At 52.5% G+C, this 24842-nt stretch overlaps 2 long non-coding RNA genes across 4 annotated transcripts in view; both read left to right on the top strand.

Annotated features, from left to right (window-relative positions):
* LOC149124464 (uncharacterized) overlaps positions 1-24842 on the top strand; it is a 206294-nt gene that overhangs the window by 41738 nt on the left and 139714 nt on the right. The gene's annotated exons all lie outside the window — the stretch shown is intronic.
* The window catches only part of LOC149124465 (uncharacterized), a 52231-nt gene continuing 31949 nt past the window's right edge, over positions 4561-24842 (top strand). The window contains exons 1-2 of the long non-coding RNA XR_016214483.1: positions 4561-4700; positions 4858-4925. This is a non-coding gene — a long non-coding RNA (uncharacterized LOC149124465). The remainder of the gene's footprint in view (positions 4701-4857; positions 4926-24842) is intronic.

The following is a 24842-nucleotide window of genomic DNA, read 5'->3' as shown; positions in this document are numbered from 1 at the left end:
TGGTTTTGGATCCTTGATCAAATATAAGTTGGCTGTAGAAGTTTGGATTGATTTCTGGTATTTCAATTCTGTTCCATTGGTCTATCCATCTGTTTCTGTACCAGTACCAGGCTGTTTTGATTACAACTGCCCTGTAGTATGTCCTGAAATCTGGTATTGTGATGCCTCCGGCTTTGTTTTTGTTGTACAAGATTGCTTTAGCTATTCGAGGTCTCCTGTGTCTCCATATGAATTTCAGCATCATTTTTTCCAGATCTGAGAAGGTCTTCGGTATCTTGATTGTTATCGCATTGTATCTGTAAATTGCTTTTGGGAGAATGGATATTTTGATGATATTGATTCTTCCAATCCATGAGCATGGAAGATTTTTCCATTTTTTGGAATCCTCTTCTATTTCTTTCTTGAAGGTTTTGTAATTTTCATCGTAGACATCTTTAACGTCCTTAGTTAAGTTTATTCCAAGGTATTTGATTGTTTTTGTAGCTATTGTGAATGGGATTGATCTTAGAAGTTCTTTCTCAGCCATGGCATTGCCTGTGTATACAAAGGCTATTGATTTTTGTGCATTGATTTTATACCCTGCTACTTTGCCAAACTCTTCTATGAGTTCCAATAGTCTCTTAACAGAGTTCTTTGGGTCCCCTAAATAAAGAATCATATCATCTGCAAAGAGGGATAGAGTTCTTCCTTCCCAATTTGTATCCCTTTAATTTCTTTTTCTTGCCTAATAGCTCTAGCTAGAACTTCCAGAATAGCAGTGGTGAGAGTGGGCATCCCTGTCTGGTACCAGATCTCAGTGGAAATGCTTCCAACTTTTCCCCATTCAATAGGATGTTGGCTGTGGGTTTTTCATAAATTGCTTTGATTGTATTGAGGAATGTTCCTTCCAAACCCAGTTTGCTTAGAGTTTTCATCATGAACGGGTGTTGTATTTTATCAAAATCCTTCTCGGTGTCTATTGAGATAATCATATGGTTTTTCTTCTGCAGGCTGTTAATGTGGTGTATCACATTGATTGTCTTGCGCACATTAAACCATCCCTGCATACCAGGGATAAATCCCACTTGGTCTGGGTGGATGATCTTTCTGATGTGTTGTTGCATTCTATTGGCGGGAATTTTATTGAGGATTTTTGCATCTATGTTCATCAGGGATATTGGTCTGTAATTCTCTTTCAATGCTGCATCTTTTTCCGGCTTAGGAATTAAGGTGATGCTGGCTTCATAGAAAGAATTTGGGAGGACTCCCTCTTTTTTGATTGTTCTGAATAGTTTGAGAAGAATTGGAGTCAGTTCTTCTTTAAATGTCTGGTAGAATTCAGCAGTGAATCCATCTGGACCTGGGCTTTTCTTTGTTGGGAGGGCCTTTATTACTGTTTCAATTCCTTCCTTCCTTCCTTCCTTCCTTCCTTCCTTCCTTCCTTCCTTCCTTCCTTCCTTCCTTCCTTCCAACAGGCAGAGTGGACAGTGAGAGAGAGAGACAGAGAGAAAGGTCTTCCTTCCGTTGGTTCACCCTCCAATGGCCACTGTGGCCGGCGCACCATGCTGATCCGAAGGCAGGAGCCAGGTTCTTCTCTTGGTCTCCCATGGGGTGCAGGGCCCAAGCACTTGGGCCATCCTCCACTGCACTCCCTGGCCACAGCATGTTTCAATTTCTGTCTCAGTTATGGGTCTGTTTAGGTTTTCTATGTCTTCCTGGTTCAATTTAGGTAGATTGCATGTGTCCAGGAATCTATCCATTTCTGATAGGTTTCCCTGTTTGCTGGCATACAAGTCCTTGTAGTAATTTCTGATGATTCTTTTTATTTCTGTGGTGTCTGTTGTTACGTTTCCTTTTTCATCTCTGATTTTATTGATTTGGGTCTTTTCTCTTCTTTTTTTAGTTAGTTGGGCCAATGGGGTGTCAATTTTATTTTTTCAAAAAACCAGCTCCTCATTTAGCTGATTTTTTGTAATGTTTTTTTTTGGATTCAATCCTGTTGATTTCTTCTCTGATTTTAATTATTTCTCTTCTCCTACTGGATTTGGGTCTGGTTTGCTGCATGTTTTCTGGATCCATGAGATGCATTGAAAGCTCATCTATTTGGTGCCTTTCCAATTTCTTGATGTAGGCACCTATTGATATAAACTTTCCTCTTAACACTGCTTTTGCTGTATCTCATAAGTTTTGGTATGTTGTGCTGTTATCCTCATTTACTTCCAGAAAATTTTTGATTTCTCTTTTAATTTCTTCTATGACCCATTGTTCATTCAGAAGCATGATGTTCAATCTCCATGTGCTTGCGTATGCTCTAGGGATTCCTGAGTTGGTAATTTCCAACTTCATTCCTTTATGGTCTGAGAAGCTGCATGGTATGATTCTAATTCTTTTGAATTTGCTGAGACTTGCTTTATGGCCTAGTATGTGGACAATCCTAGAAAAGGTTCCATGTACTGCTGAGAAGAATGTAAATGCTTTATGTGTAGGATGAAAAGTTCTGTAGATATCTGTTAGATCCATTTGGGCTATCGTGTCGTTTAAATCTACTGTCTCCCTGTTGATCTTCTGTCCTGTTGATCTGTCTATTTCTGAGAGTGGAGTATTGAAGTCCCCCAGTACTATTGTATTGGGGTCTAAGTCTCCCTTTAAGTCCCTTAACAAATCTTTTAAATAAACCGGTGCCCTGTAGTTAGGTGCATATACATTGATAATTGTTATATCTTCCTGTTGAATTGCTCTCTTGATCATTATATAGTGCCCCTGTTTGTCTCTCCTAACAGTTTTTGTGGTAAAGTTTATGTTGTCTGATATTAAGATGGCTACGCCCGCTCTTTTTTCATTTCTGTTGGTATGGTATATTTTTTCCAGCCTTTCACTTTCAGTCTGTATGCATCTTTGCTGGAAAGCTGTGTTTCTTGTAAGCAACAAATAGATGGGTTTTGTTCCTTAACCCAGTCAGCCAATCGGTGTCTTTTAACTGGACAGTTCAGGCCATTAACATTCAATGTGACTATTGATAAGTAGTAACTTTGCCCTGTCATTTGCCAAAGATATTTTCTAATACATGCTTTGAACTTCCTGTGATCTTTTGCTGTGAGGTTTCCTTCCTTTACCTTCTTTCATATTGATGACTGTGTTTCTGTGTTTCTGTGTGTAACACATCTTTAAGCATCTTTTGCAGGGCTGGACGAGTGGTGACAAATTCTTTCAATTTCTGTTTGCTTTGAAAGGTCTTTATTTCACCTTCATTCACGAATGAGAGCTTTGCAGGATATAATATTCTGGGCTGGCAGTTTTTCTCTCTTAGTACCTGGGCTATATCTCGCCATTCCCTCCTAGCTTGTAGGGTTTCTGATGAGAAGTCAGCTGTGAGTCTGATTGGAGATCCTCTGAGCGTAATCTGACATTTCTCTCTTGCACATTTTAGGATCTTTGTTTCACTGCAGTGAGTTTAATTATGACGTGACGTGGTGAGGATCTCTTTTGGTCATGTTTACTAGGGGTTCTATGAGCTTCCTGTACTAGGATTTCTCTGTCCTTCTCCAAACCTGGGAAATTTTCTGGTAGTATCTCACTAAAAAGGCCTTCTAATCCTTTCTCCCTCTCCATGCCTTCAGGAACTCTTAGAACCTGAATGTTGGGTTTTTTAATAGTATCCTGTAGATTCCTGACAATATTTTTTAGATTTCTAATTTCCTCTTCTTTTCTTTGGTTTGACTGTATATTTTCCTGTTCTCTGTCTTCTAAGTCTGATATTCTCTCTTCTGCTTCACACATTCTGTTTTTAAGGCTCTCTAATGTGTTTGTCATTTGATCTATTGAATTCTTCATTATGATTTCTCATCACTATCACAGTTTCTTGTTCTACTAGTTGTTTCATTTCATTTTGATTCCTCCTTAATATTTCATTTTCATGAGAGAGATTTTCTATCTTGTCCATTAAGGATTTCTGTAGTTCAAGAATTTGTTTTTGAGAACTTCTTAATGTTCTTATCAATTTTTTGAGATCCGCTTCTTGCATTTCTTCTATCTCATCTTCATAATCTTGAACTGGGGCGTCTTTTTCATTTGGGGGCATCATAGTGTCTTCCTTGTTCTTGTTACCTCGGTTTCTGCATTTGTTTGGCATATTGGAGATATTCTTTGGTTTCTTCAGTGTGGTGCTTTTTCTCACTATACTGTGACTCTAGATTAAGTGGACTGTCTGCTTTTGATGGATCCTTAGAGGCTGTGATGGGTGTGGCCAGAGAGCTCTGTTTGGTTCTTCAGGGTTAAGGGTGTGCCAAAGGTGACTCACCCAGATTGTTCTCTCTCTCTCTCTCTCTCTTTTTTTTTTTTTTGACTCAGTTGGGAAGTAATTCCACACAGCTGAGTGGAATTGAGGGTAGTTGATGTATGAAATCTGGCCCTGTGAGTATTCGTTTGCTCTACCCCTGGGACCACACACACAGTTTATGCAGCCCTCAGTGTGGTCTCAAATTTCTCTGCAGTCTCTCACCAGGTTGCCAAGGTTACCGAGTTTGCGTACTCAGTGAGTTCTCTCGCCACCCCCCCTCAGATTTTCACAGTCTCAGTTCGTTAGCTCCTCACTTTCACTAACTAGGTCTTTACCTCCTGTTATTTCTCCCCACCAGAGTCAGGTTTTTCTGCTTGGCTAATGGCTGGCGCCGCTTTACATATGTAAAATGGCGCCTGCTCTTTGTCTTGCTCGGCTTTGTAAGGTGAGTGGAGAGAGAGGCTAATGTCTGTGCCGGTTCCCCTTATTCATTTTTTTCTCTCCTCCAGTCAGCCTGGTGAACTTTCCCCAGTGAGGCTCTTTCTGCCTTTCCCCGCCAATGTCTTGGGTTACTGAAGTTTTTGTCTCACCTCCCCTTCCAGTGCTGGTGCGCAGACTCTGTGGTGTGACTTCTGCAGCGGCACGGTTCCTGCGGCTCGGCTTCCACGCGGTGGGTGACCTTGCTCTCCCCGTATATCCTCCGTGTCACATCCACTAGATCCGGAAGAGTTTCCTCTGCAATTTTTTCCTGAGCCTTTTCCTGTGGCTACAGTAACTCCAGTTTTATTAAACTATCTCTTCCCGGACTATCGGTGAGCGCCCTCACTATTCTGCCATCTTGGCTCCCATCTGGCTTTTTCTTCAAAACTAAAATTTTTTTTTTCCAGTAAACAGCCAAATCATCATAATGATTCCTTTAGGCATAACTTTATTGTTTTTTAAAGATTTATTTATTTGAGATTCAGAGTTATGCACATAGAGAGGTCTTCCATTTGCTGGTTCACTCCCTAATTGGCTACAATGGTTGGAGCTCAGCAGATCCAAAGCCAGGAGCCAGGAGTTTCTTCTGGGTCTCCCACACAGGTGCAGGGGCCCAAGGACTTGGGCCATCTTCTGCTTTCCCAGGCTATAGCAGAGAGCTGAATTGGAAGCAGAGCAGCTGGAACATGAACTGGCGCCCATATGGGATGCCAGCACCACAGGCGGAGTGGCTTTATCTGCTATGCCACAGCGCCGGTCCCAGGCATAACTTTAGTGACCTACTGCAATACTGATCACAGTGACAAAAAGGCAATGACAGATTTTACTTATGAGTAAAGATACTCCAATCACAATTACACACTTGTAAATGAAGTATCATGAAGCATGACAAATAATACTCGATGAAAAAGTCAAACTTACTCAAGGAATGCAAGGATGGCTCAATATTCTGATAAAATCTACCAATATAATTCACTTAATGGAAGAGCTCAATGATTAGAAACCTTTCAGTGTAACTTGTATGTTGCACATTATTCCACAGCTCTTTACTCAGAACCCTTGGTATGTTTTGCAATTTTGAAATACTGTATGTTTTAGAAAGAAAATAAAAAAAATTGCTGATCCCCATTTTGTCTGGGGACCAAAGGTAGCAAAACACATGAATATTCACCTCAAATGGGATTGTCTAAAAGCTGTATTAGAATTTATATACATGGTGAAAATTGATAAAAAGCATTGTAGTATGTAGATGACACATTGATAAATATCAGCTATATTTAATGCAAATCTCTCAGTGAAATTTCAGAATATGAGGGTTTGAAGTGAGTTACACACCTGTCCTTGCGCACTGAGTCTGGGCTGATCAGGGCTGGCAGCTGGGGAGGATGCATCCCACTCGCTTTTGTTACTGTTGATGACACACAGCAGGGTTCCCAGGCGATGCATGTGTCTAGAAGTGACAATCCTCAGTCTTCCTGGTATCCTTGGTTTCCAGTCCCAGGAGCTTTGCTCCAGGCAGCAGCTGGTTAAATCAGCAGTCTGCTTCATGTCTTGCTTGCTAGTAAATGCACATCATTCCAGGCCAGCTGTTATCTAAGGACGCTCGTTCACCTCATTCATACTTATAGATCTGTTTGCAGTGGTGTCACAGCAGCGGCCGCACCACTGTCCTGTCCTCTCACTTAGCTGGTGTTCAGGATCCACAAACTGGCGTTCAGGACCTGTGCCAGGCACTTGTTAAGGCTGAACCTACAATGCTGTCCCAGCAATAGCAGCGACTTCTGCAGTGCCTCGTTCAGTGTAGCAAACACAGAATGAAAAGAGTGTTTGTATTTACTCTTCATGGAGCACAACTTTCCTGGTCATGGTCATGGGCTTTACTGTGGGGGAATAAGCATCTTCAACTTTATTATTCACAAGGAGTTTGAGAGAGAGATGGACAGAGGACATGCCCAGGAATGAGAGCTAACCAAATAACTAACTTCTGTTCTCTTTCCTGTGTGTGTGTGTGTGTGTGTGTGTGAGAGAGAGAGAGAGAGAGAGAGAGAGAGAGAGAGATGCCCACAGCAGCTGAGCCTGGGCCAGCTAAAGCCAAGAGTCCAATCTACGTCTCCCATGTAGATAGCAGGGACCCAACTTCTGAAACCAACTCCTGGTGCCTCCCAGGGTGTGCGTTAACAGGAAACTGGAATCCAAAGGCAGAGCCAGGACTTGAAGCCAAGCACTTGGATAAGGGGTGTGGACATCCCCAGAGGGGACTTAACTGCTGTGCCAGTGTCTGCCCGGGCAATGATGACATTTGACAACTTTCTTCTGATGCAGCTTATGCCACGCGTACAAAGTACAGCTGAGCCGATCAGAAAAGATCTTTTATTATGTGACGCTGTTGTCTGTCTCTTAGTGGTTTTGTTGATAGAAATTCAGTCTGGGAGTTTTTGGCTTTATATTCACACAGTTGTGCAACCATCACCAAACAAAACCTTTTACCACTGGTAGTCACTTCCCCTTGCCTCTGCTCCTGATCCCTGGCTGCCACGCATCCTGCTGTGGCTGTAGCTCTGCCTTTTCTGGATAGTCGTAATGGAATCCTCACACGTGACATTCTGCAGTCAGCCTCTCTCATGGAACGGCTGCTCCGGTTCATCCGTGTTGTAGCATCCTGGATGCTGGCTCCTCCCATTGTTGCTGTTTTCCTGCTGACAGGTGTCTGAGGCACGGCAGAGGCCGGCACAGTCATCCTGTTTATCAGCCCCAGTGCACACTGTCGGCGCTCTGCGTTTCAGTGTGTTCCCGGGGTACATCACTGCTTCAGTGCCGTTCGGCAGGCAGGGTCACTTTGGGACTCAGGTTCTTCTTAGCAAATTTGTCAGTGTAACTTTTACCCTCAGCGGAACGCATTTCCCCTTTGATATTTTGGGATATTGCACTCCATTCTCTGCAGCCGATGTGAATGACCTCACTGACCTCACCACCTGTGAATGCACAGTTCTTCAAAGTCTGGTCTAGTGCCCAGGACCCAAAGCAGTCAGCAGCAAAGTGATTCTTGGTCAGCACAGATCCGCTCACTGCACTGCAAGGTCTCCCTCTTGATCAGGGCTTGGCCACCACTACCCGGGTAGCACTCCAGTCCTGTGTTGCCCTGGAGAGGTACTGACTCAGCTTCTGCAGGGGCCTTGCCTGCTGTGCTGTTAAGGATTCCTGTTTGTTCTTTGTGACACCCTCATAGTGTGATTGAACCAAAGTTAGGGGAGCAGCGAAGGGTGGGATCCTGGTGCCACACTTCAGCGTCAGTCAGCTTTGCCACACATGCTGTTGGTGCTGCCTGTAAGGGGTAAAATTCTTCCCACTTTTTGTTTTGTTTTGACAGGCAGAGTTAGACAGTGAGAGAGAGGCAGAGAGAAGGTCTTCCTTCCGTTGGTTCACCCCCCAAAATGGCCACTGCAGCTGGTGCACTGTGCCGATCTGAAGCCAGGAGCCAGGTGCTTCTCCTGGTCTCCCATGTGGGTGCAGGGCCTAAGCACTTGGGCCATCCTCCACTGCACTCCCGGGCCACAGCAGAGAGCTGGACTGCAAGAGGAGCAACCGGGACAGAATCCGACGCCCCAACCGGGACTAGAACCTGGGGTGCCGGCGCCACAGGCGGAGGATTAGCCAGGTGAGCTGCAGCACCGGCCAATTCTTCCCACTTTTAAAACATCTCAGTTCCTTGGAGTCTTCAGGTCTGCAGACTGAGGGTGGGGTCTGGAGGGCTGTGCTTCCTGAGGGAGGCGGGGTGTGCTGGTGCACCTGTGGTCCTTGGCGAGTTTCTCTTGCTGCCCGTGGCCATGGGCTTGAGCTTATGTGTTTATGTCCCTTGTCCCTCTCTGTAATAGGCTATGGGAAGCCATATCTCAGCTTGGTTTTAATTTTTGTATCAGTGTCCGATAATTAGGAGTCTCCTAGCAGACGTTTGTGTTAGAGAATAAATATGGATTCAGGTGATCCAGAGTCTAGCGGGGTGGAAGCCTGAGAAACTGAGGGCCCCACCCCAATTTGTGCTATGAGTGTGCTTTCTCCACACTGGCATTTTGGCCCCTTGATGTGGGCTGACCTGTGTGTTTCGGGACGCACAGTGGCAGCTGGGCCTCTGCTCAGGTGTTAGCGGCTTCTCCCCCCCACCATGTGGTATGAGAAGCATCTCCTGGCACCGTGCAATGCTCCCCAGGGCTGCCATCACACCGTCCCTCCTGGCAACTCCCCACTCTGACTTGTGAGAGGGGCGGGGCAGCCCGAGATAGCCTCAGTGTCCTGTTTATGTGCGTCCATGGCATCAGAGGTGACTGTGACATCACAGGGGATCATGGAGGCTCCCAGTGGGGAGTGAGGGCTCATTGGCAGGGGGCTTTGGGACCACAGCACTTGTACCTGGATTTGGAGCCATTAGCGGCTGAGCAGGTGGATTCGGACCTGCTGCTCTGTCCAGTGTTTTCTCTGTGTTGACGGGCGACTGTTTCTGCATCTCCTCTTCACCTGTGTGTCTCCCTCCGTGTGTTCGCCTCCATGTCTGCTCTGTCCATCTGTCTTTTATCTGTTGCTTTGTGGCTGTCTTCCTCCACCTATCAGTCTCTGCATCTGTCTCTCGGTGTCTCTGTCTTGCTACTCTCTGCGTCTTTCCCTGTGCATCTGTCTCAGCCCCTCTGCCATCCCCCTCTGTCTTACTCTGTGCCCCTCTCTGTGCCCCTCTCCCTATCTTCCTGCCTTTCTCTCAGCTTTCTCTCTGCCCACCTCCTCTCCACCCTCCGTGCCACACTGTCCCGAGGGAGCATGCCTGCATGGTAGATACAGCAGGTGGTGTCCTCTGGACACTGGAGGCAGGTGGGCCCAGGACCCAGGGAGCTCTGCTTGTCTGATGGTGGAGGCTGGAGGGAGCTCCCTGGTAGAGCAGCCTCTGCACACGCCCAGTCTGGTGAGAGTTGGGAAATGACTTCATGTTCTTGAATCAGGACGTGACTGTGGCAGTTCAGGCGGCAAGGTGATGCAGACTTTGAGTGTTCCCTCCAAAACCCGCAATGAGATGGCATCTCTGTGGTGATGGTGGCCAACGTGGGGCTGTGACCAGGAGACGAGGCCTTGGCAGCTCCGCCGTGGTACGTGGGCTGGTGTCGCCATCACAGGACTTGTCGAGATCTTGGGGAGCAGCTTCTTTGTCCTACGTTTCCTGCGAGGAAAACGTTCCTTGCCTCTCCACGGCGTCACGAGGCAGCACGAGGGTCCCTGTGCCAGGCCAGCTTCCGGAACGGGAGCCTGAGGGACTCCTGGTGTTTGTAAATTGCCCGCTCTGTGGCACCAGGGATGGAGTCAGGGGGTCATAGTGGGAATGGGACAGCTGGGATGGCCAATCCAGGAGGGGCCTGAGAGGAGGGAGCACAGGGCGGTGTGGCTGGCAGGAGAGGGCACTCACAGGAAACATGGGGGCTCTCACACCAGGTCAGAGCTGAGTGCTTCCTCCTGCTGCGCAGGGGCGGGGACCAGCTGGGCCAGCAGCTCCGTGTCTCAGAGACTGAAGTGGTGCTGATGAAACGTTGAGATGGGGGAAGTGTAGCAGGTGATATGAGGATCTGCTGGACACAGGTGCAATTCACAGGGGCTGTGAGAGCCAAGTTTGTGGCGGGTGGTGCAGTGGTGTAGGCGGAGAAGCAATCTGTGTGGGTAGAGCGTGCAGTGAGCAGTGTAATCAACAGCTGATTGCGGGGATAAGGGAAGTTTCTACAGCCATGCATCTGTGCCGGGCACTGGTAGTCTGGTGAACCCGGATAGATGAGGACCACTTCAGCGTGCACTTGCGTATGAAATCCAGCCCTCTGAGAGAGACGTGAAATACCACCCACGCGATTGCTGACCCTGTTTATGGCACTGCGTGGATGTGGGACATGACAGATGAGGGTAATCGCTGGGGACCAATATGAGATCACGGGGACAGGGAAATTCATTGCTGGGAACTTTGCTATAAGGAACGGGGAGGACTCGCTATCTGTTCTCACAGTCAGAAAGTTACTTTTTGAGAAATTACCCTTCCCACTTCCCCTGCGCAGTTTGAGCAGCGTTCCCTCCTCTGCTCGTTCCACTCATTGGTGATCTTTGTTCTGAGTGCTGGGGCTGCTATGGCTGTTATCGGGCGTGTTGATGTCTTGTGTTGGCATAGCTCTTGGTGGCACGTGTTTTTCTATGGAATGGCAAGAGCTTTGCCTTGGCTCTGTCTGTGGGCCTGGGTGGGGTCTAATGTATGAGAGCCTGCAGGTGGCTCCATCTGGGTTCCCACTCGTTTGCAGGGCCCTGCATGGGATCCAGATAATAGGGACTGTTGGGAAGCCCTGGGTCCCATCCCTGGTTTCCAGTCACAGACCCTTGCTTTCTCTTGGAAGTCCCTGGTGTCCATGGTTCTGTCTGGATCCCCCTGGAGGGGGCCTGCCATTCTTGGTGGGGAGAGCACCCCTCTTCCTGGCTGCAGTGATTGATTTTACAGGGCATTTCATTCATTCACTGCACAGTGCCAATTGGGCATCGCCCGTGTGTGTGTGTATGTGTGTGTGTGCGTGTGACTTTCCTTGAAAGTCAGAGTTACAGAGAGGCAGAGAGGCAGAGTTACATAGAGGCAGAGAGAGAGAGAGAGAGAGAGAGAGAGGTTTCTCTATGAGCTGGTTCACTCCCCAGATGGCTGCAACAGCCAGAGCTGAGCTGATCAGGAGCCAGGAGCTTCCTCCAGGTCTCCTACATGGGTACAAGGGCCTAAGGACTTCCATGGTTTTCCCAGGCTTTAACAGAGAGCTGAATAGAAAGTGGAGCAGTCAGGACTTGAACCAGTGCCCATATGGGATGCCAGCACTGCTGGTGGCTACGCCACAGTGCCGGCCCCGGGTGTTGGTTTTTATGGTAGTAGATATGACACTGAGTAGGAGAGTGGCTCTGTGCTTAGAGAGTTTACTCTGTAGTTGGAGAAGACTAAAGGTAGGCCGATAAACATAAAGACAGTAAAATGCTGAGTAACAGCAGGCATGGCAGAGGGTTGGAGTGACTTCAGAATGGGAGTCCCTGGAAGGCTTCCATGAGGAGGTGACGTCTGGTTGGGATGAAGGGCGGAGTGCGCCTTGTTGGCAGGGGAACAGCAGATGTGAAGGCTGGGAGCCTGTGGTCAGGAGAAGTGACCAAGAGCAGCAATGAGGACAGAGCGGTGGCCAGGGGCCAGGCACACGGGGCCTTCCGGGCTGTGGCCAGGACTTGGGCCTCACCGAGTGTGAAGGGTGGATGTTGGAGGGTTTGCACGTGGGAGTGACCAGCAGCGTTAATTAGACTCTTTCCTGGGTGGTGAAGTGTGGCTCCACCCGCACTGCCGGTTGTCAGAGAAGAGCAAGCAGAGAGAGACTGAGGCAGATGCGTGTGGCAGGGAGGAAACCCCGATACGCTCTTACTAAACAGGTGCTTGTGGGAAAATCGCACCTGTCTCACGGGCCCCTGGCTCTGGACGTGGCTGGTGACCAGACACTGGCTACCTGCTGGGGCTGAAGAGCTGAGGAAAGACCGGCCTGGGGGCGTCCCGCCTCGGGCGCTCACAGCCCCCTGAGGTACCGCCATGTGCTGCTGCTCTCCAGCGCTGCATTGAGGCAGGGCTGCCTAATGGGGGTGGCGGGGGAAGGGAAGGCACGTCACCTCTGACAGCAGGAGGGGCTTCTCATCTGTGGTGGTCTTGGGTTGTTCTCTTGTCCTGAGTGTGCTGAATTGCATTCACGCAACTGTGGTCAGTCACGTGCAGTGAGCACTTTTGCTTGCGTACTTTATATAGATATTTTTCTTTAAAAACACTCATCGGTTACTTACGTTTTCTCAGCCTAAGCTTATTTTACGTGCAGAGAAGTGGAAACCCACGGACACTGTGTCACAGGCAGTTCATTGTTTCTTTCCGGGAGGGAGGGAGGAGAGTGAGGGAGAGAGCCAGTGCATCCACTCCCATCTGCTGGCTTTCCCACCCCCCTGCCGAAGGCCTGCAATGGCCTGGGCTGGGCCATTCTGCAGCCTGGAGCCGGAACTCTCCCACCTGAGTGGCGGAGACTCAGCTACTTGAGCCATCCCCTGTTACCTCCCAGGGCGCACACCAGCAGGAAAGGAACCAGGAACTAGAGATGATCACAGAACCCAGAAGACCTCCCAGCCAAGGCTTATCCACTACACCGACCGCCCACCTCTGAAATACATTTTTTCCCCCAGATACACTTACCTCCTAGTTCCATTTTTCCACTTTTTTTTTTTTTTGACAGGCAGAGTGGACAGTGAGAGAGAGACAGAGAGAAAGGTCTTCCTTTGCTGTTGGTTCACCCTCCAATGGCCACCGCGGCCGGCACGCTGTGGCCGGTGCACCTCGCTGATCCGAAGGCAGGAGCCAGGTGCTTTCCTGGTCTCCCATGGGGTGCAGGGCCCAAGCACTTGGGCCATCCTCCACTGCACTCCCTGGCCACAGCAGAGAGCTGGCCTGGAAGAGGGGCAGCCGGGACAGAATCCAGTGCCCTGACCGGGACTAGAACCCGGTGTGCCAGCGCTGCAAGGCGGAGGATTAGCCTAGTGAGCCACGGTGCCGGCCTCCACTTATTTTCTGAAGTCCCCTCATACATGTCTTTATTGCTTCTCAGCTGGAAGCCAGTTCCCGGATCTTGGGAGCAGTGGAGCCACAGCTGAAAGTGGCCATTTTCAAGTGGGCAGTGATGGCGACAGAGTCAGGTGGACGATGTGGACGACAGAAGGTCAAGTGGACGGCGTAGGCCCTGCTGCTGCCTACTGCTTCTCCTTTTTTCATATTTGGATCCTGCTGTTGAGATGTCACTGACCTTGAATGCAATGACCTTGAAATGACCAGCGCTCATTCTGCGTCCCTTGGCGAGAAGAGCTGCAGCACTTGCTGTTATTAATAACAGGGAGTGGCTGATGGGTCAAGCCAGACAGGTACCTCCCTGGTGTGCTTCCGGAGGGTGAGCCATTTCATTGAAAATGTGTAGCCGCTGTCATTCGAAAGGACTCATTTGTCCTGTGGCAACTGTGTGGGCAGCACCCATGACCCGTGTAACACAGGGAGGCTCCCGGGGAGTTTGCCAGCCCCACCCTGCTGCTGCCCTGTGTCCCTGTGAGTCCTTTTGCCTCCTCGGGATAGACCACGCCTGTTTCAGGGGCTGTGTAGCATCTTAGCTTTAGTCATACCGCCTGCTGCACCCTAGGGGCCCTTTGAGTGTTCTCCATGGGGGGTCGCCTTCTGCAGTCTCCCGGTGATCCCATCTGCTCCATGGCCTTGAAGTTCCTCCCACGGGGAGGATGGGGTCGCGTGTGGGAGTTGCCTTCCAGCCCACACCAGCAAATGCCCACGATGTCTCTGATGGTCTCGAGAGCTCTCCCCTGCCCTGTGTGGGCCCTGCCCTGTGTGGGCCCAGGTCTGGTGCTGCCTGTGGACGCTGGGGCTTTCTCCCGGCTGCTTGGTTGTTCCAGGGGCTTCTGCGTCCTTTCCTTCTCCTTCCAGAGCTGCCGATGGGCCCCTGGTACTGAGCCCTGGCAGAGAACGCTGTGACGCGGGGAGCGCTTGCCGACTTTGTTAGCGGAGATCAGTGATTCCCCGTAGATGCAGACTAACAGTGTTTCTGAAGTGTGTGCACAGGGCCCAGTGATTGGCCTGGTACTGTTAGAACATGATTCACACGTGGGTGGCACTGCACTGTGACTTTCTTTGTGTGTAAGGTCTCACACGTGCATTCATTGCTGGAGTTGGGTGTTGGTGGTCCATGTGGAGGTGGCTGCTGTGTGCCTGGTGGGCAGAGTCCCGTGGGAGCCTACTCCACGCTCATGAGTGGACCTGTTTCATATTAGAATTCTTTCAGGTTCAAGGGTCTGACGGCAGCTGGGGGGTCACGGCCTGTTGAGCCTGTGATCCCTCAGCTGTTGGGTGCTAGGGAGATGCTGCTGTAGCCTGACCTCATCTGGTGCTTCACAAACCGAGAAATGCGCTCCCGGGTGCTCAGTGCCTGCTGCTTGTTGGCTGACACTTCCACACCTCCCTTCTCACTTCCTCCTCTGCACTCCGTCTCTTGTGACCCCACGGATTGCTGTGCTGGGCTCGAAAGGCTGGACTTGGACCAGCTCAGCTGCACTGGGGCCAAGGGTGAGCCGATCGCTTACCTGTGTGATTTGGGGCACTTCTTGTTTTGTGTTTTTGCCAACTTCTTGCATCTTGCTGCCCTTATCTCTTCAACAGAGCTAACAGTTCTTACCTTCTCAGCGCATCTTGGGCAGTGACTAACCCTAGCCATTGTTGTGGTGAGGTCCTTGCTTTCCCCAGCGTAGCTCTGCTGGCTGAGGTTCCCTGGGCTGACATGTCGTCTGTGTCACCAACTCAAGGACTCAAGGGGTGATGGGGTAGCAGCCTTCTAAGTAAGTCCAGAACCTGCAGTTTTCCCTTCTCAAATGCTTCTCGTCTTAGTCTGTTTTCTGTCACAATAACAGAATACCCAAGACGGTTAAATCTCTAAGAAACACTTATTTCATAGGATTTTGGAGGTGGAAAGTGCAAGGTTGAGGACCACGGCTGGGACGGCCCCTCGTGGTATATCATTCGTGGCAGCAGGTGGAAGGGCGGGAGAGCAGACCTGAGACAGCCACTGCGGCGCAGCTCGCCTTGTAGTCAGTCCAGCATTGTGGGAATGTCGCTCATCAGCGCCCCACGACCGTGTCGTCCCCACACTGTCGCCCTGCGCACGGCCTTCAGAGAGCCACTCGAACCCTAGAAAGTTTCTCTCTGGGAGTAAGCCATGGGTGACATTTCCCGAAGGCTGACTGTGTGCCAGACTCTGCACACACACTGTGCATCACGCACCACTCCGTGCTTTAGGTATGGTGACTGCCCCCAACTTACAGATGGGGAAACCGAGGCCAGAATATGTACCTTGCAGGGCTCTGTAGTCACTAGAAGAGCCAAGATTTAAACCCCTCACCGATTTATTTGATACTCTGTTCTGAACTGGTCTCTTTGTGTCATCCCCACAAATCAGGATTTGTTTTTTCTACTTATTTATTAGAGAGAGAGAGAGAGAGAGAGAGAGAAATGTTCTATGCGCTGAGTCACTCAGATGGTCACAATGACTAGTGCTGGTCTAGGCTGCACCCAGGAGACCAGAGCTCCATCTGGGTCTCCCACTTGGGTGCACGATGGGGGCTTTGCTGGGGCTAAGTGACACCGCAGAAACCTCGGTGCTGCTGTGGGGTTGCTGCCCGGGCTCTGGGACTCGTCTGTGTCTGGTGCGCAGCCCCCTGCACGGGCCTGACTGGGGACTGCGTGGGGCAGGTGCCACACCTGGTCGAATAGGCAGGCACGCCCCGAAGCCCTGGAGGAGTCTTCGCTGAGCTGAAGAGCTGAGTGGAGTCGCTCCCCCACCTCCTCCCAGCCCCGTGCGCCTCCCCCTGCAGAACCTAGCAAAGGCCGGGTAATGAGAGCCCGGGGGACTCGGGGCAGGGCAGGGCGGAGGGGGCAGGTCTGCGCACGGTGGCCCCGACAGGAGCCGTCCTGCTCAGCCAGCACCCTGTGGTCAGAAAAACGGTTCTGTAAGGGATGGCGGGATTTTAGGGGGAGGAGTCCAGGGCGGTCTCTGCCACTGTCCGTTTAACAGGAGGCGTCAGCCTGCACCGGCCTCCAGTGCTTCCTTCCATAGGGCCACAGAGGATGGCAGTCCAAGCCCGAGACTCCGTGGCTGGCCCAGCCCCGGGAAACGCGTCCTCCCGTGAGGCACCCATGACCAGGGTGAGAAAGTGCAGGCTCAGGGCGGGCGAGCGCCCAGGCCGTCCCCGCGGCTGTCCCCGGGTCTGTTCCTGGGTCCGTGCCCGTGGCTGTCCCCGGGTCTGTCCTCCGGCCTGTCCTCCGGCCTGTCCTCCGTCCTGTCCTCTGGCCTGTCCCCGGGTCTGTCCCTGGGTCTGTCCCCGGGTCTGTCCTCCGGCCTGTCCCCGGGTCTGTCCCCGGGTCCGTCCTCCGGTCTGTCCCCGCGGCTGTCCCCGTGGCTGTCCCCGGGTCTGTCCCCGGGATCGTCCCCGTGGCTGTCCCCGGGTCTGTCCTCCGGTCTGTCCCCGCGGCTGTCCCCGTGGCTGTCCCCGGGTCTGTCCCTGTGGCTGTCCCCGGGTCTGTCCCCGTGTGCCCGCAGCCCATGCACGCGCTGGGAGCATCTCCCGGCCGCCCCGCCCAGCGCCGCCCAGCGCCCGGCGTCCTGAGCCGCCAGGGGGCGCTGTGGTTTCGTGGGATGAGAGCGAGCAGGCGACAGAGGACCACGCCCGGCAGCGGCGGGGACGCGGAAGGGACGCGCGTGGTGCCGGGCGTCGGAAGCTCAGGCGGGCGCCCCCCTCGCACACCTGGGCCCCGTGGGCAGGCCGCTGACAGACACGAGCCGCGTGGCGCCGTCAGCCCGCCGTGCGGACGTGGTCCGGGCCGCCCCGCGCCCGCTGGCCGCCCCCTCTGGTCTCATTAATGTCTTCTGTCCTCGGCACTGACTCTAACCCCCGCGTCACCGGGCCGCCTTGCTCAGGGACCACTCATTTAATGCCGTTCTTCAGCTTCGCCCGCGGGCTGTGTGCCGAGCCTCTGCAGTAACTTGGGGAGCGGGCAGTGAACATCACGCCTTTGAAGGGGGGGGGCGAATTGTCATTTTTGGGCACCTGACAGGAGCTGAGAACTGGGCGAGGAGCGTCTTCGCCCACTTTATTCCAATAGCACGTTCCGCTGGTTTACGTAGAAGGCCGGTGTCTGCCCAGCACTGACTGCGTGCAGTGCACAGCCCGTGCCACTGGGCGTGGGCAACCCAGGGCAGCAAAGCCTGTGCCCCCTCTGCCGGCTGCAGGGCCCGCACCCCAGGCTCCACGCACCCCAGGGCAGCAAAGCCTGTGCCCCCTCTGCTGGCTCCAGGCCCCACGCACCTCAGGCTCGGTGCAGACTTTACGTGGCTCTTTGATTCCTCACTTCAGCTCTGCACCCAGAACCCTGGCCTTTCTGCCCCCGCTCCTGGGGTTGGACATGACTTTCCCAGCTCTCTGTCTCGTGAGGGAGTCAGACCACCAGGCCTGCCTCAGAGGACAGTCTTGAAATGAGATCCCACGGCGAACGTTTGGGACCACTGCGGGCCCCTGGCAGCTGCTCAGGAAACATCAGCGCCAGCCGCCGCCAGCACCATCCTGGGACTCGTGAAGCAGCAGGAAGGAAGGCGGTGTCTAGTCTGCTTCCTCTGAGGTCTGCACCTGTTGACCTAGAAGGAGTCGGGGTGGCTTCGTGGAAGAGGCTCAGGTAGACCTGCCCTTGCTCTGCGGAGCTCCAGGGGGACTTCGGAACCCAAGAGGGTCGCGTAGCCCGGGAAGAGCCAGACCAAACCGGTGCGCCTTGTCCCTGCCATGTGTGCGTCTGCACACTTCTCAGTGCATTTCCGTGAGAACCCGTGATCCCTGACATCAAACGCAGGCACTTTGGGGCCACAGACCCCAGGCTCAGGACCCCTGATCTGAGGCCCTCGCAGGCTGGACGCTATCAGAAGAACTTCTGACGCCGGGAGAGATTAGCAGGTGCTGCTGCCGCCTCCCCTGGGCCAGTTGGCCCTCCCTGCGGCCTGGGTGTGGCTGCCAGTGACTCCCATTGGCCCGCCTTTCCTGAGGGTTGTTCTTGACTGACAGGAGTGCCCGGCTGGGAGAGCTACCCCCTCTCCCTGCCCCTGCCGTCCCCCCACAAAGGTGGCCCTTGGCACAGACCCCTGCTTGCAGGAGAAACCCAGGCCCCTGGCCTCTGGGGCTCAAAGCCTGTCATACAGGTCACCCATGGGTGCGATTAGACCTTTGTTGAAAGCGCTTGTGACTGGTTTCTTCCCTGCCCCCCCATCCCCACTGTGCACCCAAGGGTGCTTCCTCAAGAAGCATCGGCCCCATCATGCAAGACAGGGAGAGACTTGATGCGGATGCCCCCGGCGGCCAGGGCAGGCCACAGCGCACCTGTGATGGCCCAGGAAGGCGCTCAGCTCCGCCCTTCTCTGCTTTGCCACTGCCCCCCCTCTTCCCTTTCCCCTCTGCTCTGCTGGTCCTGACGTGCTGGGTGGCTCGAGGTGTTGGGGACCGACTGGAGGGTGGCCTCTGTGGAGGACCACCCTTGATTCAGAGCAGAGCTGTAGGAGGCTACTAGGCGTAGACGGTGCCTTCGTGGGGGCTCCTGAGGAGCTGTGATCGGTGTTCCCAGGGCTGGGCGCCCCGCTCCTGGCAGGTGCTTTCTTCGGCAGGGAAGGGACCAGGCAGATAAGAGAGAAGGTGCAGAGTCATGTTTTGCTGCTGACTTTGCCAGCCTGTAGCTCATTTTAATTACTGTGGCATAATTATCTCTGGCACACAGCTGGGCTTGTCGTGAGTCTTGTGAGTCATTCTGCCACACAAGAGTAAATCAGGCAGGTTGAAAGCGAGGGCTGGAGCTGGATGACACGGGAGAGAGGCTCGCTGGGGAAGCTTCGGGAAGTGGGGAGCATTGATCTGAAAGAGGAGATGGGTGTGGCCCCAGGTCTTTGTGTCTGAGGCCCACGCGCTGGCTGTTGAAATCAGGCAGGTGATTTGGAGCTGAGTCACGGCTGAGTGACTTCAGGGGTTAATGGCAAAGGGGCATCCCAGGAGGGCGACTCCGTGGCACGCTGGTCAGGGCCGTGGACTTTGGGGGCAGACAGGCTTGTACTGAATCCACACTCTGTCACTTTGCATTTCCGTTACTTTGAGCCAATCACGGCATCTTTCACAGCATCAGTTTCAGGGCCAGCGTTGCGGCAGTGGGCTAAGCTGCTGCTTGCGGTGCTGGTATCACATATCCAGGGCCGATCCAAGTCCTAGCCACTCCACCTCTGATCCAGCTCCCTGCTTAGTGTGCCTGGGAGGGGCGCAAAGGCTGGCTCAAGTACTTGCACCCTGTCACCCATGTGGGAGACTAGGGTGAAGCTCCTGACACTGGCTTCAGCCTGGCATGGACCTGGCTGTTGCAGTCATTGGGGGAGTGATCCATTGGATGAAGGATCTCTTTCTCTCTGTCTCTGCCCTCCATTCAAATAAATAAGCAAATTAAAAAGGTATCAGTTTCCTTCCTTGTGTTTGGTGCCATGTAACTTTCTTTCCAAAGGCATGCTGGGGTTTCCTGCTGCTTAGTGTTAAAGGGAAGGTACATGCAAGCCTCCTCTGCTTGTCCTTTGCTCTTGGCAGACATTGCTGATCAACTGCCACTTTCTCTGGCATCGAGTCTGATTGTGGCACCAGAGTCCTTCTCAAATGGCATGGCCGGCAGCTATGCATACACACAGCTGAGGTGACAGGTTAGATGGAAGCAAATAACTGCTCTTTGTTTAAAATGCCTCTCTTCTTTGGTGTTTGGTACTCGTTCCTGCAAAATGAGATGTTTATGGGTGATTGCTACAGGTCCTTGTAATTCACTATTCCAGTTTTAGGAGACAGAGGAGTGGATCATCAGGGGTTGGAATATTTTGGCCCCCATTCTTTGTTCATCAGGTGCTCCATGGACAATCAAGAATGCAGGTGGGAACACTGTGGCTGCTTCGGAGGGGGACAGGAAGGAGGCTCTGGTCCAGGCTGGGCGGGACTGAGGACCTGGCTGTCAGCTCCAGTCCTCTCAGGCCTGCCTCTGCCGCTGTGCACTCCCCTGCTTGCACTCCGGTGCCCCACTCAGAGCCAGGGCCTGGGTCTGTCGCTGTGTGCTCACCGTGCACTTGGTCCCAGGTGGTTTCACCCTGGGAGCCACGGTATTTTCATGGTGAAGGTTCCTGCAGGGCACAGAAGCTCCTTGCTTTCGATGTCCTCTCATGTGGATCCTGCCTATTTGATTTCCTTATTTTCATTATTTTATTTATTGGAAAGGCACAGAGAGAGAAGGAGAGATAGAGATCTTCCATCCACCAGTTGACTCCCCAAATGGCCTCACCGGCTCTGGCTGAGTCTTGCTGAAGCCAGGAGCTTCCCGCAGGTCTCCCACTTGGTGGTAGGGTTCCAAGCACTTGGGCCATCTTCTGCTGCTTTTCCAGGTACATTAGCAGGGAGCTGGATTGGAAGTGGAAGAGCCAGGGCATGAACTGGCGCCCGTATGGGATGCTGGCCCTGCAGGTGGTGGCTTAACCGTCTATACCACAGTGCTAGCCCCTGTTTGGTTGCCTTCTGGCTTCCTTGTCCAGCTTGGCCTGACCTGACTATGGTTTCATGGCCGTAGAATTAGAAAATATGGATAATCCAAAAGACAGTGCTCACTCTTTTTTTATTTTTATTTTTTATTTATTTGAAAGGTAGAGTTACAAACAGTGAGAGGGAGAGACACAGAGAAAGGTCTTTCATCCGTTGGTTCACTCCCCAAATGGCCGCAATGGCCGGAGCTGTGCCGATCCGAAGCCAGGAGCTTCCTCCAGGTCTCCCACGTGGGTGCAGGGGCCCAAGAACTTAGACCATCTTCTGCCGCTTTCCCAGGCCACAGCAGATACCTGGGTTGGAAGAGGAGCAGCTGAGACTAGAACCAGTCCCCATATGGAATGCTGCGTTGCAGGTGGAGGAATAACCCACCGCGCCACAGCGCCGGCCCCAGTGTTCACTTTTACAATGTAGTTTGATACTATCTGTCCATCTTTTTCTGCATCTGTTTATTTGTTTAGGGCAGTATGTTATGAACCCTTTTTAGTGGATGTATTTCTGTGTTTATAAATGTAGACTTTACTGTTTAAGATGCTGTCAGTCTCATGTGATTGATTCTTTAGCCTGGACTCTGCTTTTGCTTAATTCAGTTAAATCTTTATTGAGCACCTCTGCTGTGCCCACTGCTTAGGGTCTCTGTGCCCCTGTAGTAAGCGTGGGAGGAAGTGAGGGAGAAAGCCGTTCGGCCGGCACCTGGGACACGGCAGGTGTCTGTGAAGCAGCATCACTTGCTTCCGGTTCCGTGTGCGGAAAGGTGTGGTGTGGTGTGTGTTCATCAGCTTCAGTGGACCGCAGGTGCCCTGGTGTAGCGTTATCTCTGATGCATCTGCGAGGGCTTTTCTGGGTGAGGTGGGCGTTTCAGTTGGTGGACTCAGTAGGTGTCACTCCCCAGTGCACGTGAGCATCATCCAGTCTGCTGGGGAGAAGAACAGGAAGAGGAAGAAGGCATTCACCCCTAGGATAGATCATCTTCCCCCCTTCTCAGGCCTTTGGACTTGGACTGGACTTGGACATGGATTTCCTGGGTCTCCAGCTTGCAGATTTGCATACAGCGGATCTTAGGGCTTCTCATCCTTCATAATTGTATGAGCTGCTTTCTTGTGGTAAATCTTTCTCTCCCCTTTGTTCTCTTCTCTCCTTTTTTCCCTGTTCCATTCTTGCCCCATCGCCTCCTTCTCTTCCTCTTCCTCCTCCTCTTTGTCTTCCTCTTCCTCCTCCATCTCTATCTCCTCCTCCATCTCCTCCATCTCCTCCTCCTCCATCTCCATCTCCTCCTCCTCCTCCATCTCCTCCTCCTCCTCCATCTCCTCCTCCTCCTCCATCTCCTCCTCCTCCTCCACCTCCTCCTCCTCCACCTCCTCCTCCTCCCCATCTCCTCCTCCTCCATCTCCTCCTCCTCCTCCATCTCCTCCTCCTCCTCCATCCTCTCTCCTCCTCCCTCTCCTCCTCCACCTCCTCCTCCTCCACCTCCTCCTCCCCACCTCCTCCTCCTCCATCTCCTCCTCCTCCATCTCCTCCTCCATCTCCTCCTCCTCCTCCATCTCCTCCTCCACCTCCTCCTCCTTCATCTCCTCCTCCTCCTCCATCTCCTCCTCCATCTCCTCCTCCTCCTCCATCTCCTCCTCCTCCTCCACCTCCTCCTCCTCCATCTCCTCCTCCACCTCCTCCTCCTCCATCTCCTCCTCATTCTCCACCTCCTCCTCCTCCATCTCCTCCTCCTCCCTCTCCTCCTCCATCTCCTCCTCCTCCATCTCCTCCTCCTCCATCTCCTCCTCCTCCATCTCCTCCATCTCCTCCTCCATCTCCTCCTCCTCCATCTCCTCCATCTCCTCCTCCATCTCCTCCTCCCTCTCCTCCTCCTCCACCTCCTCCTCCTCCATCTCCTCCTCCTCCTCTATCTCCTCCTCCTCCTCCATCTCCTCCTCCATCTCCATCTCCTCCTCCATCTCCATCTCCTCCTCCATCTCCTCCTCCTCCTCCATCTCCTCCTCCTCCTCCATCTCCTCCTCCTCCTCCACCTCCTCCTCCTCCATCTCCTCCTCCACCTCCTCCTCCTCCATCTCCTCCTCATTCTCCACCTCCTCCTCCTCCATCTCCTCCTCCTCCCTCTCCTCCTCCATCTCCTCCTCCTCCATCTCCTCCTCCTCCATCTCCTCCTCCTCCATCTCCTCCTCCTCCATCTCCTCCATCTCCTCCTCCATCTCCTCCTCCTCCATCTCCTCCATCTCCTCCTCCATCTCCTCCTCCCTCTCCTCCTCCTCCATCTCCTCCTCCTCCTCCATCTCCTCCTCCTCCTCCATCTCCTCCTCCATCTCCATCTCCTCCTCCATCTCCTCCTCCATCTCCTCCTCCTCCTCCATCTCCTCCTCCATCTCCTCCTCCTCCATCTCCTCCATCTCCTCCTCCATCTCCTCCTCCCTCTCCTCCTCCTCCACCTCCTCCTCCTCCATCTCCTCCTCCTCCTCCATCTCCTCCTCCTCCTCCATCTCCTCCTCCATCTCCATCTCCTCCATCTCCTCCCTCTCCTCCTCCATCTCCTCCTCCTCCATCTCCTCCTCCTCCATCTCCTCCTCCTCCATCTCCTCCTCCTCCATCTCCTCCTCCTCCATCTCCTCCTCCTCCATCTCTTCCTCCTCCACCTCCTCCTCCTCCACCTCCTCCTCCTCCATCTCTTCCTCCTCCATCTCTTCCTCCTCCATCTCTTCCTCCTCCATCTCCTCCTCCTCCACCTCCTCCTCCTCCATCTCCTCCTCCTCCATCTCCTCCTCCTCCATCTCTTCCTCCTCCTTGTCCATTTTCATCATCATCTCCTCTGTATCTGTCTCAGTGATTGGGTCTTTCTCTGGAGAGTTCTGACACAAATGGGGGATAGAAGCGGGGGCTGTAAATGGTTATGTTTTAGTTATAACTATGTCTTCTGTCATACAGTAGGCAATTAATTGATATTTAAGGAACAAACCCTCTGTTCCACCACTGTCCCTATCTCTTTTCTGATTTTAAAAATTATTTTATGCAAAAGGCAGAGAAAGAGATTCACAGATTGAGAGGTCTTTCATTTGTTGGTTCACCCCCCAGATGCCTGCAACAAGGCTGGGCCAGGCCAAAGCCTGGAACTCACTCTGGGTCTCCCATATGGGTAGCATTGGCTCAAGTATTTGAGCAAGGCCTGCTGTCTCCCGGGGTGTGCATTAGCAGAAATCTGAAAGTGGGCTGTGAACACAGGCTGCACAGTATGGGCTGTGGGTGTGCCCTGCGGTGTCTTGACCACTCTGTCTTCTTCCTGAATGTGGGCCTCAGAGTCACAGCTGGAGCAGGGGTGCACCTGCCAAGCGAGGGTGGTGGTCTGAAGGCCTCCTCGGCGGTGCAGACTGCCCGTGTCCGTCCATAGCCCTCGGCCTTTGCTCTTCCTGTGGCTCTGCTTCAGATTCACAGCTTCTGCTGCTCTTTGCTGTGGGCTGCTTTGATGGTTTCAGCACACGTTGCCTGCCGCCATGCTGGAGAATTGGTGCCTCTGAGAAAGGACTTCTAGTGACTTACTGGAGGTGATTTGTAAATAATGGGACTCTGTCCCCCCTCCGGGCAGTAACTCAGAAGTACGTCCAATCCCAGAGTTTTCTGGTGATGCTAAGCTCCAGTTGCTCATGATAGTAATGTGCCTGCTACTGGCTGTTTTTGTTTCCTGTTGCATTCTCCACTCCCCTCCTGGTGTTTCCTCGGAGTCTGCCCCGATAACCTCTTGCATGGGTCTTCAGCAGCGGCAGCAGCACTGGGGGAGCCTGTGGGGCAGGCCTGGCTGACTGTTCTCTCTGCATTCGGGTTTTAAAATAACCTGGCCCAGGGCCAAGCTTGCAAACTTCTCTTTCCTGCT

This window comes from Oryctolagus cuniculus, chromosome 10 (genome assembly GCF_051225735.1).
Source record: "Oryctolagus cuniculus isolate XC-2025 breed Fujian yellow rabbit chromosome 10, ASM5122573v1, whole genome shotgun sequence".
NCBI lineage: Eukaryota > Metazoa > Chordata > Mammalia > Lagomorpha > Leporidae > Oryctolagus > Oryctolagus cuniculus.
The sequence above is the reverse complement of the archived record's forward strand: the minus strand, read 5'-3'. Positions and strand labels throughout refer to the sequence as shown.